A 13,239-nucleotide genomic window follows, 5' to 3' on the forward strand; every position below is an offset into this window, starting at 1 on the left:
TTTTTTTTTGAGACAGGGTCTCACACTCTGTTGCCCAAGCTGGAGTCCAGTGGCGTGATCTTGGCTCACTGCAGCCTAAACTTTCCCAGACTCAGGTGATCCTCGTACATCAGCCTCCCAAGTAGCTGGGACTATAGGCTCATGCTACCACACCCGGCTAATTTTTAAATTTTTTGTGAAGATGGAGTTTTGCCACATTGCCTAGGCCAATCTCTAATTCCTGGGCTCAAGTGATCTGCCCACCTCAGCCTTCGAAGTGCTGGGATAAAAAACATGAGCCACCATGCCTGGCCCAGCTCAGATTTTAAATAAACATTGTACTATATTAAAAAAGAATGTACAAGTAATACAAATATATAGTTTCTTGTGCTTGTGATCAAACCAATTAACACATCTTTGGAGTCCATTAGAAGATACCTTTTCTCTATATGGGCATGGGAATGGATCTAGTCTCTACCTCAAGGAGTAGAAAGAGTATACAAACCTTCTCAAGGGAAAGGCAGTATGCTCTGTAGCTTTGAGGGCATAATTAGTAGCATATACATCATTTGGAAGATGAAGACGACATGGACACAGAGTACCAGGATTTAGAATAATTTAGAAGGGAAGAGATTGTATCAGGCAAGAGAAAATCTATTAATGATTTTTTTAAATGATCTTATCTAAGCCTGATGAAAGTGTCAAGTCACCCTGAAGCTTTCAATTAGGTTGAACAATATTAAATTGTCAATATTCAACTGTTTTTGACCTACAAAGTTGCAGACAGTGGTGTGGCAGGTGCCCTAAATCGACTGTCTGAAGTCCTTGCAGGAACTGGGGGTGGGAGGGTGGAGGGGGTGCCCAGGTGGCTAGGACATCTAGGCCCCATGAGGAGCTGGCACAGATGGGTCAAGGGCAGCCTGATGGCATACATAAGCAGAGGGCAGCTTTTCTGTCTGCATGAAGCATAAATTTACATCAGAGCATCTCAATGGCTGAGAGCCCACTTGGTCTCCTCCCACTGATTGGGCTGCATGGCAATTCATTTTCCTAGAATCTGCAAACTTCTGCAGAGGCTATGGCCTTCCGTCTGCCACAAGCTCCCAGGAGTCCTGCAGAAACCAAGGCAACCAGCACTCTGCTGCCTGCACAGAATACCAAACAGCAAACAGCAGTGCAGGCTCCCATCCCTCTGCCACGGCTGGCTTCCCTGGCACTAGCTCTGTCCTCCAAGAGCGCTTTCTTTTCCTCCATTGTGGCTTTTCTACAAACTCACTTGTTACCAGGTGGCAGAAATACACCCACAGTTCAACAATATGTTTCTAAAACCTTCTCCATGACAACCCAGAGCAATGAGCAGGCTGCCAGATCAGAGCCAGCCAGAGAGAGGCCCTGGGGGCAGACAGTATAGAAACAGCACAGAGCAGCCAGGGATGTCAGAATTCTGCTTTAGCAGTAAGGCAGTCTGGGGGCTAACACCCCAAATTCTGGGACAGCGGTTAGGAGACCGAGTAGACCAAGGAAGCAGTGAATATATGTCTATGGATGCCCAGCAATGATGATTTATATATCTTTACTATAGCACAGAAACCAAATGGTTCAGAGCAGCTTGGACTTTCTTTCTCCTTGAAAGATATTTTGGCCAGGCGCATGGCTCATGTCTGTAATCCCAGCACTTTGGGAGGCCGAGGTGGGCAGATCACTTGAGGCCAGGAGTTTGAGACCAGCATGGCCAACGTGGCAAAACACTGTCTCTACTAAAAATACAAAAATTAGCCGAGCAAGATGGCACACACCTGTAATCCCAGCTATTCAGGAGGCTGAGGTGGGAGAAATGCTTCAACCCGGGAAGTGAAGGTTGCAGTAAACCGAGATCGCACCACTGCGCTCCAGCCTGGGTGACAAAGTGAGGCTCCATCTCAAAAGAAAGGAAGGAAGGAAAGAAGGCAAGGCAAGGCAAGGAAGAGAGCATGAGAGAGAAACAGAGAGAAAGAAAGAGAGAGAGAGAAAGGAAGGAAGGAAAGAAGGAAGGAAGGAAGGAAGAAAAAGAAAAAAAAAGAAAAAAGAAAAGAGAAAAGAAAAGAAAAGGAAGGAAGGAAAGGAAGGAAAGGAAAGAAAGGGCCGGGCGCTGTGGCTCATGCCTGTAGTACCAGCACTTTGGGAGGCTGAGGCGGGTGGATCACGAGGTCAGAAGTTCGAGACCATCCTGACTAATATGGTGAAACCTCATCTCTGCTAAATATACAACAAATTAGCTGGGCATGGTGACACATACCTGTAGTCCCAGCTATTTGGGAGGCTGAAGCAGGAGAATTGCTTTAACCCAGGAGGCAGAGGTTGCAGTGAGCCAAGATTGCACCATTACACTCCAGCCTGACGACAGAGCAAGGCACTGTTTCAAAAAAAAAATTAAAAAACAAGGAAGGAAGGAAGGAAAGAGGAGAGAGGAGAGAGAAAGTATGAGAAACCAACAAAGAAAGACTTGGGTTTTTCAATGGGCTGCCATTGCCTTGTGATGGGACAAATTATTTATAAATCAGAATGTTGCCAGGCAGCTGGGTGTGGTGGCTCACGCATGTAATCCCAGCACTTTGGGAGGCCAAGGCAGGCAGATCACCTGAGGTCAGGAGTTCGAGACCAGCCTGGACAAGATGGTGAAACCCCGTCTCTACTAAAAATAAAAACTAGCTGGGCGTGGTGGCAGGCGCCTGTAATCCCAGCCACTCAGGAGGCTGAGGCAGGGGAATTACTTGAACGTGGGAGACGGAGGTTGCAGTGAGCTGAGATAGTGCCAGTGCACTCCAGCCTGGGTGACAGAGCGAGACTCCATCTAAAAAAAAAAAAAGTTTCCAGGCATGGTGACTCACTCCTGTAGCCTCTACACTTTGGAAGGTCAAGGCAGAGGATCACGTGAGGCCTGGAGTTCAAGATCAGCCCAGGCAACGTAGTGAGACCTCATCTCTACCAAAAATAAAAAATTAGCTGGGCATGGTGGGATGCATCTCTACTCCTAGCTACTTGGAAGGCTGAAGCAGGAAGATTGCCTCAGCTCAGGAGTTTGAGGGTACAGTGAGCCATGATTACACCACAGCACTCCAGCCTGGGAAATGGAGCAAGATCCTGTCTCAAAAACAAAACTAAACAAAATGGGGTACTGAAGGCTCTGAGCTCCAGCCTGGGATCAGAAGGATATATTAATGTTGGATGCATTGAAATCAGACCCTCTGCCACCAGTCAGGGCATCAAGCAAATCCAGACTCAGGGAAGCTTGAGCCACCTGTCCTTGTTCTCCTGGGATTTTCAAATAGGCCTAGGGCTCCCTCCATCTCTGTTCCACTGGGGTCTTCTGATAGGTTCATTGCCGAGCTCCTGCTCTGATGTCAATACCAGTTCTCACTGCAGGGCAAGTGAATAGACAACTTCCTTGTGTGATCACTTACTCTCCACACAAACAGAGCACACACAGGAAGGACCCCAGGCACCCCAGCTTTGGTTCTGGAGTAGCTCATGGCTGCAGCTATTCTTAGTTATATTGCATTATTTTTAGTCTCCCAAATTGCAGGATCAGCTACATAACTTGCAGTGCCCAGGGCAAAATGAAAATGCATGGTCTCTCATTTAAAAATTATTAAGAATTTCAAGATGGACAGCAGAACATTAAAGCGAGGATGGGCCCTTCTAAACTCAGGGCCTTGTGTGACTACACAGGTGACAGCCGTGAAACCAGCCTACCAAATCATTGTACCTGGTAGAAGAGGCTGTGGACAAATCACCAGGAGATAACATTTCTGGAGTTATTAACTTTGAGAGTGATTAGGATTTTTCAGTTGCAAAACCAGACTTGCATTGGACAAAAGGAAAAAATTCAGACACTCCCTTTTGTTATGTCTTTCTTCATCTAATTCCTGTTCTGATCCTTCTCTACACATGAGAACAAGGGTTAGTGAGTGTTTCTTTAGGACCATCTGACATGGATGGCAGAACACAACCTTTCCCAAAGTGGAAGAAGCTGGTTTCTCCCCTTTCACTAAGAATCAGCCCTCTTGCAAAATTGTGTCAAATCCAGAAAATCCCCACCTTTGGGTCAACTTGGGCAAATCACATAATTTCTCTGAGCCTCATTTTCCTCATCTGTAAAGTGGTGACAATAATGATACCTACCAGGCTGGGGGTGGTGGCTCACTTCTGTAATCTCAGCACTTAGAGAGATCAAGGCAAAGAGGATGGCTTGAGGCCAGGAATTCAAGACCAGCCTGGGCAACATAGCAAGACCAAGTCTCTATCCCTAAAAAATTTTTAACAACAAAAAAAGGTATCTACTGCACAGGTTGTTGTGAGAACTAAATGAGTAAAAAGCATGCAGAGAAAATAGCATAGTGCCTGGCACATAATATGTGCTCAATAAATAGCTTTTTTTTTTTTTTTTTCTGAGACAGAGTCTCGTTCTCTTGTCACCCAGGCTGGAGTACAGTGGCACGATCTTGGCTCACTGCAACCTCCGTCTTCCAGGTTCAAGTGACTCTCCTGCCTTAGCCTCCAGAGTAGCTGGGATTACAGGCTTGCGCCACCATGGCCAGTTAATTTTTGTATTTTTAGTAGAGATAGAGTTTCACCACGTTGGCCAGGCTGGTCTCAAACTCCTGACCTCAGGTGATCTGTCCACCTCAGCTTCCCAAAGCACTGGGATTACAGGCATGAGCCACCACGCCCCACAATAAATAACTTTTATTATTAATTTCATCATTAGTTTTAAGTAGGTGGTTCTAAAGTTAAACTCTGTTGAAATAAAGGTAACCACAAACTAAACTATTGCTTTTAGTTTCACCCTCAGAAAGAATGTGCTGGAAGGGATGCAGAGAGGCTGACTGGGGTGTCCACTTTCAATCCAGATCACAAAGCCTAACAGTCCACTAGGGTGGGGTCAGTGACCTGTCATTAGGCTCCCGAGTTGTCCCTCCTTCCCAGAGCTGAAGAAAGGCAAGTTCCTTTTCAATTCACAGACAAGGTTAAGTCAAAGCATAAAGCTGTCTTCTAGATTTTCCCCTATGGTGTTTTTTTCTCAAGAACTTTAAAGTCTAAGACCACATAAATTCAAGACTTCAAGGGCTTTGTCACCTGAACAGGTTTACATAAGATGAACAAGAACTTTGAAAGTGACCTTGTATCAACATTGGCTAATGTAAGCAGAGGGTATTAGTGGCCCCAAGATTCCCCTGTTTGGTGGGCCTCTTTGAAGGTGACCTCCCCTCCCACCCCACCTCAACCTGTGCTCTACTAGGGAGGAAATATGAGATGACTCATCGAAGACAGGACTGTGGAAAACAGCGCCACTATCAAAGGTCTCCGCAAATGTAAGAGCTTCTTGTTCTACCATCAAGGACAGTTAAACCACCATAATCACCTGGTTGTGGTAGAGGGCATGCCTGAGTCAAATATGAGGTCTGAAGCTTCTCCCCCTGAGTTGGCATTTTGCTTTTTCTCAAAAGCACCAGTCTTACTCTTCTTAGGCAACAGGACAGAATGCTCCTGCTCTGGGGCAAACTTAACCCACAAAAATCTGCTTACATGTCTGGGCATGGTGGCTCACGCCTGTAATCCCAGCACTTTGGGAGGCCAAGGTGGGAAGATCACTTGAGGTCAGAAGTTCCTAACTAGCCTGGCCAACATGGTGAAACCCCATCTCTACTAAAAATACAATAAAATTAGCTGGGCATGAGATTAGGCGGGCACCTATAATCCCAGCTACTTAGGAGGCTGAGGCAGGATAATTGCTTGAACTCGGTGGGTGGAGGTTGCAGTGAGCCGAGATCATGCCACTACACTCCAGCCTGGGCAATAGAGAGAGACTCCTTCTCAATTAAAAACAAAAAGAAAACCTGCTTTCACCTCCAGCTGAGGGTGGCTGGCCCCACTGAGCCCTCAGAAGAGCTGCCACAGCTTCCAGCCCTCTTGAGCAGTGAGATCACAACTGTGTGTATTTGGAGGTCAGTTTAGGAGTGAGGATGATGTTGTGCATTCAGTCCCCAAAGCAGAGGCTGATGGGTGGTGAGGCCAGTCCACTGTCCTCTTCTGAACCCTCAGGCTAAAATGAAAGCCACTGTCTGCAGAAAGAACCCCAAAAGAGGGCCTGGAAAAAGAGAAGGAAGCACTAATAAAAAGCAGCAGCATCTAACTGCTGCCAAGGGCAATGCACTCAAGAAATGCCTTCAAGGAAAGGCTGGCTGGGGACCAGAGCCCTGGCTTTCAGAGTTGGCTGCAAGACCTTGGTCCTTGGAGAGTGCATAGTGCCCTCTACACAATGACCAGAGAAGTCCACCAGGAGTGCCCCATCCCAGATTCGTTTCTTTGTTTGTTTGTTTGTCTTGAGACTGGGTCTCACTCTGTCACCCAGGCTGGAGCGCAGTGGTTCTACTATGGCTCACTGCAGCCTCAACCTTCTGGGCTCAAGTGATCCTCCCACCTCAGCTGCCCAAAGTGCTGGGATTACAGGCATGAGCCACTGAGCCCAACCCCATCCCAGATCTGTAAATAGACCTCTGTAGATGTGTATAAATTGAAAAAGGTTGCATGCCTTTTCCAATTACTTTTGATCTATCAATCTTCCCCCTACCCCACCCTCCTTTTTTTTAACCAAAGCCTCTGTTTTTGCCTAGATTTTCAAGGCAAAAATAGTCTAGTGGGAGCAACTGCTACTACACTTCATGGACCTGGTCAAACACAACCAGGTCTCACACTGGGGTGGGATTCTGCTAATAACCATGGGCTTACAGAAATATACTCACATAGACTGGTGTCCAGCACTGGGCCAGGCCTTGGCCGTAGTCAACAAGGCACCTTGGGGAGGGCTTCTTTCCAGGGTCTGCTTTGGCCGACGGGACATGGAAGAAAGCCCTGGGTGTGTTTGGAGGAAGGGAGGGAAAAAAATGGGAATTGTTCTTTTGTTTTTGCTGGAGATCAAGCAGGTTGAAGTGCTTAAGATCCCTTTAGGCAGAACTAAGGCAGTTTGTAAGCGTGTGGCACTATCATCAATTTATTCAACATTTACTAAGTGCCTACTGTATTCCTGTTCCTGAGAAAACCAGAGCAGATGAGACCATGGTCCCTTCCTCATGGTGCGCCCAGTCTTGCGGGGCTTGCAGACATGAGAACATGGGTGAAAGCCCACAGGAAGTACTGGCCTTGGAGGGTCAGAGATAGTGAAGTGACATCTAATTCAAGGTGGGAGAATGAGCAGAGGCTGAGAAGAGGCTTGTTTTTCTCTTGCATACTAAGCTATAGGTAGGTGAATGGTCCAGGCTGGGAAGATAGTCCCATGTCAAGAGGTTGTCTGGGGCCCGTTGCCATCTTCTAGGGTATTTTCCTCATTTGCATGATCAAAGCTAACACCAGCACCACTCCCACATTCCAGGAAGAAAGATGGAAATTGTGGAAGGCAAACAATTTCCTCTTGAAGAAGCTGCACACGTCACTTTTGCTTGCATCATTCCACGGGCCAGAGCTTAGTCACATGGCAACTCCTGGCTGAAAGGGAGGCTGGAATATACAGTGTCTAACTAAGTAGCCATGTGTCGAACTAAAACTAAGAGGAAAGAAGGGGAGATGGGTACTAGTGGGCTATTAGAAATCTCTGTCACAGGAGGGGAATAATGGTCTATGGAACTGCATGGTCAAGGGCAAGAGACACAAGAGAACAATGAAACTGGGGAGGGATGTGCTAAGCATTGTATCAAGTGCCTTCTTTTCTTTCTTTCTCTCTTTCTTTTCTTTAGACAGAATCTCGCTCTCTCGCCCAGGCTGGAGTGCAGTGGCGTGATCTCGACTCACTGCACCCTCCGCCTCCAGGGTTCAAGCAATTCTCCTCTCTCAGCCTCCCGAGTAGCTGGGATTACAGACACGCATCACCATGCCCAGCTAACTTTTGTATTTTTAGCAGAGATGCAGTTTCACCATGTTGGCCAGGCTGGTCTTGAAGTTCTGACCTCAGGTGATCTGCTCGCCTCTGCCTCCCAAAGTGCTGGGACTACAGGCATGAGCCACCGTGCCTGGCCAAGTGCCTTATTTCCATTATTTCACATAAACCTCACAATCCTATAAATAATGGTTTTTACCATTTTCATTTTGCGGAAGAGGACAGTGAAGGTCAGAGAGGTTTGTTAATTTGGCCAAAGTCACCCAGCCATAATGGTGAAAACAAGATATTAATCTAAGTAAGTCCACTTGCTCCAGAGTTGCTGGTTTCTCCATGAGGCTACACTTCCTCTCTGTAAAGCTACCTAGAAGGTAGGCGATGCCATGGGAGATCCAGGCATCACTGGCAGAATGGTGTCATCAGTGGGGCACTGCAGGGGGTGAATGAAGACTATGAGGTAGTGGGGGAATTGGCAACCGTCAGGAGGCAAATCCAAGAAGCAGCACCTGACAAAACCAAACAGTTGTGAGTCTAAGGGAATCCAAGTTCAGGTTCCAGTTCTGAGTCTAAGGAAATCCAAGTTCAGATTCTACTTTGAGATCATTATTCCTGGTAGTTGAATCTTAGATTTGTGAGGAACCTTTCAAGATACTCAGATGTGAGGATGATCTTGACCCTCAAATTGATTAACAAGATGGCTTTGATCATCTACAGATATCCAGTCCCACCTCCACCCAGAGCAGGAGCCCTTCCCACAGCATGCCTGATGGTTACTCATTATTTCCAACCCAAATCATCTCAGTGTTGGGGACCTCACCGATTCTCCAGTCAGTATCTCTGTCAGACAACTCCACGTACCCACATGCCCTTCTAAATGGTCCAGAACAGGGGGAAATGGATTCCATACAGGTGTAGAGTTTGGGGAGACCCAGCTCTCCACTCATGTTGAATACATGTGTGTTTAATCCATCAACCCACAGATTGAAGAGTTCAGGGAGATTAGGGTTCCATCCAACAAGGCCAAGACAGTATGAATCTCTATTCAGGGCATTTCCCTTTACTGCAATTGTCCCAGGGCTGTGTGAGCCTGAGACCCTGGGCTGTCTGAGTCCAGGCAGCATTTCTCACCTCTGCGAATGTTAGGCATATTCATTACTTCTTTAACTCAGCAGCCTCACAGCCACAACCTTGAAGAAAATTCCCTCTAAAACTTGCAATAGATTCAGCCTATGAATAATTCAGTGTGGCTCCTGACTCAGGGGAAGTATTCTGTTTCTAATGCCTCTTAACCTAGAGAAACAACAGCTAGCATACCACAGGGATGCATCGCCTAGATTTGAGTGAATGGATGGGAGGAAAAGGAAGAGAAGGAAAATCAAAGAAGACAGGGAGGGAGGGAGGGACGGACGGAGGGAGGGAGAGAGAAAGGGAGAGGGAAAGACACAGGATAAATTTACTTCTTCAAGTGATCTTAGAAGTTCCCAAGGACCTTAGCTCATGCTGAGTAACAGGCCCTGAGGAAAGAGCTGTGACCAGGTTGTGGGAGCTGCCTTGGTGACAGGTCACCCTGCCTCCTACGGCAGCTGCAGGGGCATAAGAATTGAATGTGGAGCTCATCCACTATAGAACCATCAACTGAAATAGGAACTTACAGCCAGTGTGCAAAGCTCCTCCCAGGACGGCCAAGGACCACCCCCACTTTGGCCCAGCATCGCTTCAAGACTCAGAAATGCAGAAGGGGAGAGGAAAGAGGTATGGACTTGGGTCAGATGTTCCAACCCCACTTCTGCCTTTTGTGGCAGTGGGAGCATGAGAGGGTCACTAGTGCATGTTGTGGGATGAGGACAGGATCATGAGATCTGGCCAGAGACTGTATCCTCCACTCCTGTCCCATCTTAGGGCAGGCAAATGCAAATTATTTATTACTGAAACGTTTTTGCCCCACTGGACCAGGCTGTCCCATGTAAGAGATTCCTTAATGTAGGCTGGGGGCTCACCTAAGTAGGCTATGTTTCTTTTCTCCTGAAACCCAAACCAACTTAACACTCCCTTAGTAAGTAAAGGTGAGTTCAATAAAAATCACACCAAGGAAAAGCAAGCAAGACTTTCTGTGCAAAATCCATGCTGAGTAGGTGCAATCCACCTACCTCACACTCACACAGAAAGGGAAGTCCCAAGGCATGGCGGAAGAGCCTTCCCCCAACCCCCTGCTGTAGTCACCCTCCCCACCATGTAGGAGGAGATACTGGGGAGATACCTGAACAACTCACACCTGGCATCATTCTGTTCCTCAAGGATTGAAGACAAGGGCAGGCAGGGATAGGCAGAGTGGGATTTTGAGGTTCTCTTGAGGCCAGCACTCACTGACCTCTGTTTCCTCGTCTTTTTTTTTTTTTTTTTTTTTTTGAGATGGAGTCTCGCTGTGTCACCCAGGCTAGAGTGCAGTGGTGCGATCTCGGCTCACTGCAACCTCCACCTCTGGGTTCAAGCAATTCTCAGGCCTCAGCCTCCCAAGTAGCTGAAATTACAGGCATGCACCACCACACCCTGGTAATTTTTTGTGTTGGTTAGGCTGATCTCGAACTCCTAAACTCAAATGACCCACCTGCCTCAGCCTCCCAAAGCACTGGGATTACAGGCGTGAGCCACCACACCCAGCCTGTTTCCTCATCTTTAAAATGGGAATTGTAAAAGCACCAGCCCTGTTACCTCAAGGGGTGACTGGGGAGTAAACTGAGGCAGTGGGGGTGACATTATGTCATGGACAGCAAGGAGCCTCACAGTCACACACCCCAGCTGCACCTGGCTCCTGGGAGGCACACACTGTGTATGAAATGCTGTCCTTACCTGCAGGCTGCTGAAATGCTAGTCAAAAACAAAACATTCTAGGGACACCCCGAGGAAATAGTACAAGATGGCTGAATACCAGTATAACCTGGTATTGGTTCATGCAGATGGTGCGTGCAGTTAGCACGATTGTTCTAGAAGACTCCCACAGCCTTCTCCAATCAGGTGCCTGGCATCCTCTGTGCTTGGCGGGGTCACCAAGACTCCCAGCCTGGTCCTTGACTCTGCAACTCCAAAAATCCTTTTAGAAACTGCTCTCTCCTGGGAAACGCTTGTACCAGCCAGCCCCCCAGTCCAGAAAGCCAATGCATTCTTTACAGTGGAAGAGGACCCCTTCATTTGCACAGAGCACACATCTTTCTGGGATGTAAATCCATTCAAGGAACAGAGTAAGAAACCGGAAGTCTTCCTTATAAAAAGAATGAACCCGGCCGGGCGCGGTGGCTCAAGCCTGTAATCCCAGCACTTTGGGAGGCCGAGACGGGTGGATCACGAGGTCAGGAGATCGAGACCATCCTGGTCTACACGGTGAAACCCCGTCTCTACTAAAAAATACAAAAAACGAGCCGGGCGAGATGGTGGGCGCCTGTAGTCCCAGCTACTCGGGAGGCTGAGGCAGGAGAATGGCGTAAACCCGGGAGGCGGAGCTTGCAGTGAGCGGAGATGGCGCCACTGCACTCCAGCCTGGGCGAGAGAGCTAGACTCCGTCTCAAAAAATAAAAAAAATAAAATAAAATAAAATAAATAAAAGAATGAACCCAGAGGGTGCTGGTCAACCTCCCCTGGTGTCATTTTGCTCCAGCACAAGTGCATAGTGATCACTTCCCATGCCTTTCCCACCCAGAGTGTTTTTCTCTCTGGGTCCACTGGGGGTTCCTGAGCCCTCATTTGGACCAGTCACTCTCCTGACAGTCCTCTGTCTCTCCTTTTTCTGTCCTGCATGAACCATTCTGCCAAGAAAACAAGGAGCAGATTAGAATATAGCTTACCTGGTGTGGTTCTCACTTTAGACACTGATATCCTTTTTTTTTTCTTTTTTGTTTTTTTTTTTTGAGGCAGAGTCTCGCTCTGTCGCCCAGGCTGGAGTGCAGTGGCCAGATCTCGGCTCACTGCAAGCTCCACCTCCCGGGTTTATACCATTCTCCTGCCTCAGCCTCCCGAGTAGCTGGGACTACAGGCGCCCGCCACCTCGCCCGGCTAGTTTTTTGTATTTTTTTTTTTTTTAGTAGAGACGGGGTTTCACCGTGTTAGCCAGGATGGTCTCGATCTCCTGACCTCATGATCCGCCCGTCTCAGCCTCCCAAAGTGCTAGGATTACAGGCTTGAGCCACCGCGCCCGGCACACTGGCCTCCTTAACAAGACTGACAGTGAGCTGAATCTCCAAGTTCTTCCCCACCTCCCCCCACTCCAGACCGGCTTCCAGCCCCAGGGAGCACCATTCCCTTCTGTGATGGGCCGGACTGTGGCCACTGGCCCAAGGACCAACACTACTCTTCAGGGGAGACTCCATCCTCCACAGCCAGGGAACTTATAGCAGACAATCTGCTAGGTCCTGGTTCTCAATATTTTTAGCTCAAATCCCACCCACAACAATTCTGTCAAGCTTTACTACCTGTGGTTTGAATGACAAAAACATTGAATAATAATAATAATAATTATTATTATTATTATTATTATTATTTATATGAAACAGGGGTTTGCTATGCTATCCAGGCTGGTCTTGAACTCCAGGGCTCAAGGAATCCTCCCACCTCAGCCTCCCTAGTAGCTGGGATTACAGGCACGAGTCACCACACCTGGCTAATTATTATTTTAAATTATATTAGAATACTGGAGGTATTTTCAGACGCTGCTGTACCAGGTCCACATGCTGACACCCCACCCCCACCCACTCCCAGGAGAACATTCCCTTCCACTCCCATCTTGTTGTGAACCGCTGTTTTGGAGTGATCTCTTCAAATGGACCTTCCTGCTCATGCTACTGAATCAATTCCGCCAGCATCCGGAGTGCCAGGCTCTGTACTGATGTAGCTCAGCCTGTCTGTGGGTGGAGTGGGGGTGGGAAGAGGCAGTTTCTGAAGAAATCACCGCCACAATATTCAATAGCTAAAGAGTGAGAATTTTTTTTTATTTATTTAAAAAATTTTCGCTATTATTACTGCTTTAGAGGCGGGTCTCGCCCTGTGGCCCAGGCTGAGGTGCAACAGCTCAATCATAGCTCACTGTAGCCTCGAACTCTTGGGCTCCAGTGATCCTCCTACCTCTGCCTCCTGTGTAGCTGGGACTACATTTCACTTTTTGTAGAGACAGTATCGCCTTATGTTACCCAGGGTGGTAGAGCAAGGATTTTTCTAATTCTGCTTTTGAATTCTGATGATGGCTCTGGAGTGAGGGATGGCACCCCTGTGAGCATAAGAAGATCTAGTGAGCTATAGAAGGAAAGATAATCTTGGAGCACAGCTGGACCTGAGCAAGGAGCCCAGAGTTGGGGGGGGGGGGGGGG

At 47.7% G+C, this 13,239-nt stretch overlaps 1 pseudogene; it reads left to right on the forward strand.

Moving 5' to 3' along the window:
- The window catches only part of LOC108520273 (60S ribosomal protein L24 pseudogene), a 15,097-nt pseudogene that overhangs the window by 1,100 nt on the left and 758 nt on the right, over positions 1–13,239 (forward strand).

The sequence above is a fragment of the Rhinopithecus bieti genome, unplaced genomic scaffold (assembly GCF_001698545.2).
Source record: "Rhinopithecus bieti isolate Rb0 unplaced genomic scaffold, ASM169854v2 scaffold_51230, whole genome shotgun sequence".
NCBI classification, from domain to species: domain Eukaryota; kingdom Metazoa; phylum Chordata; class Mammalia; order Primates; family Cercopithecidae; genus Rhinopithecus; species Rhinopithecus bieti.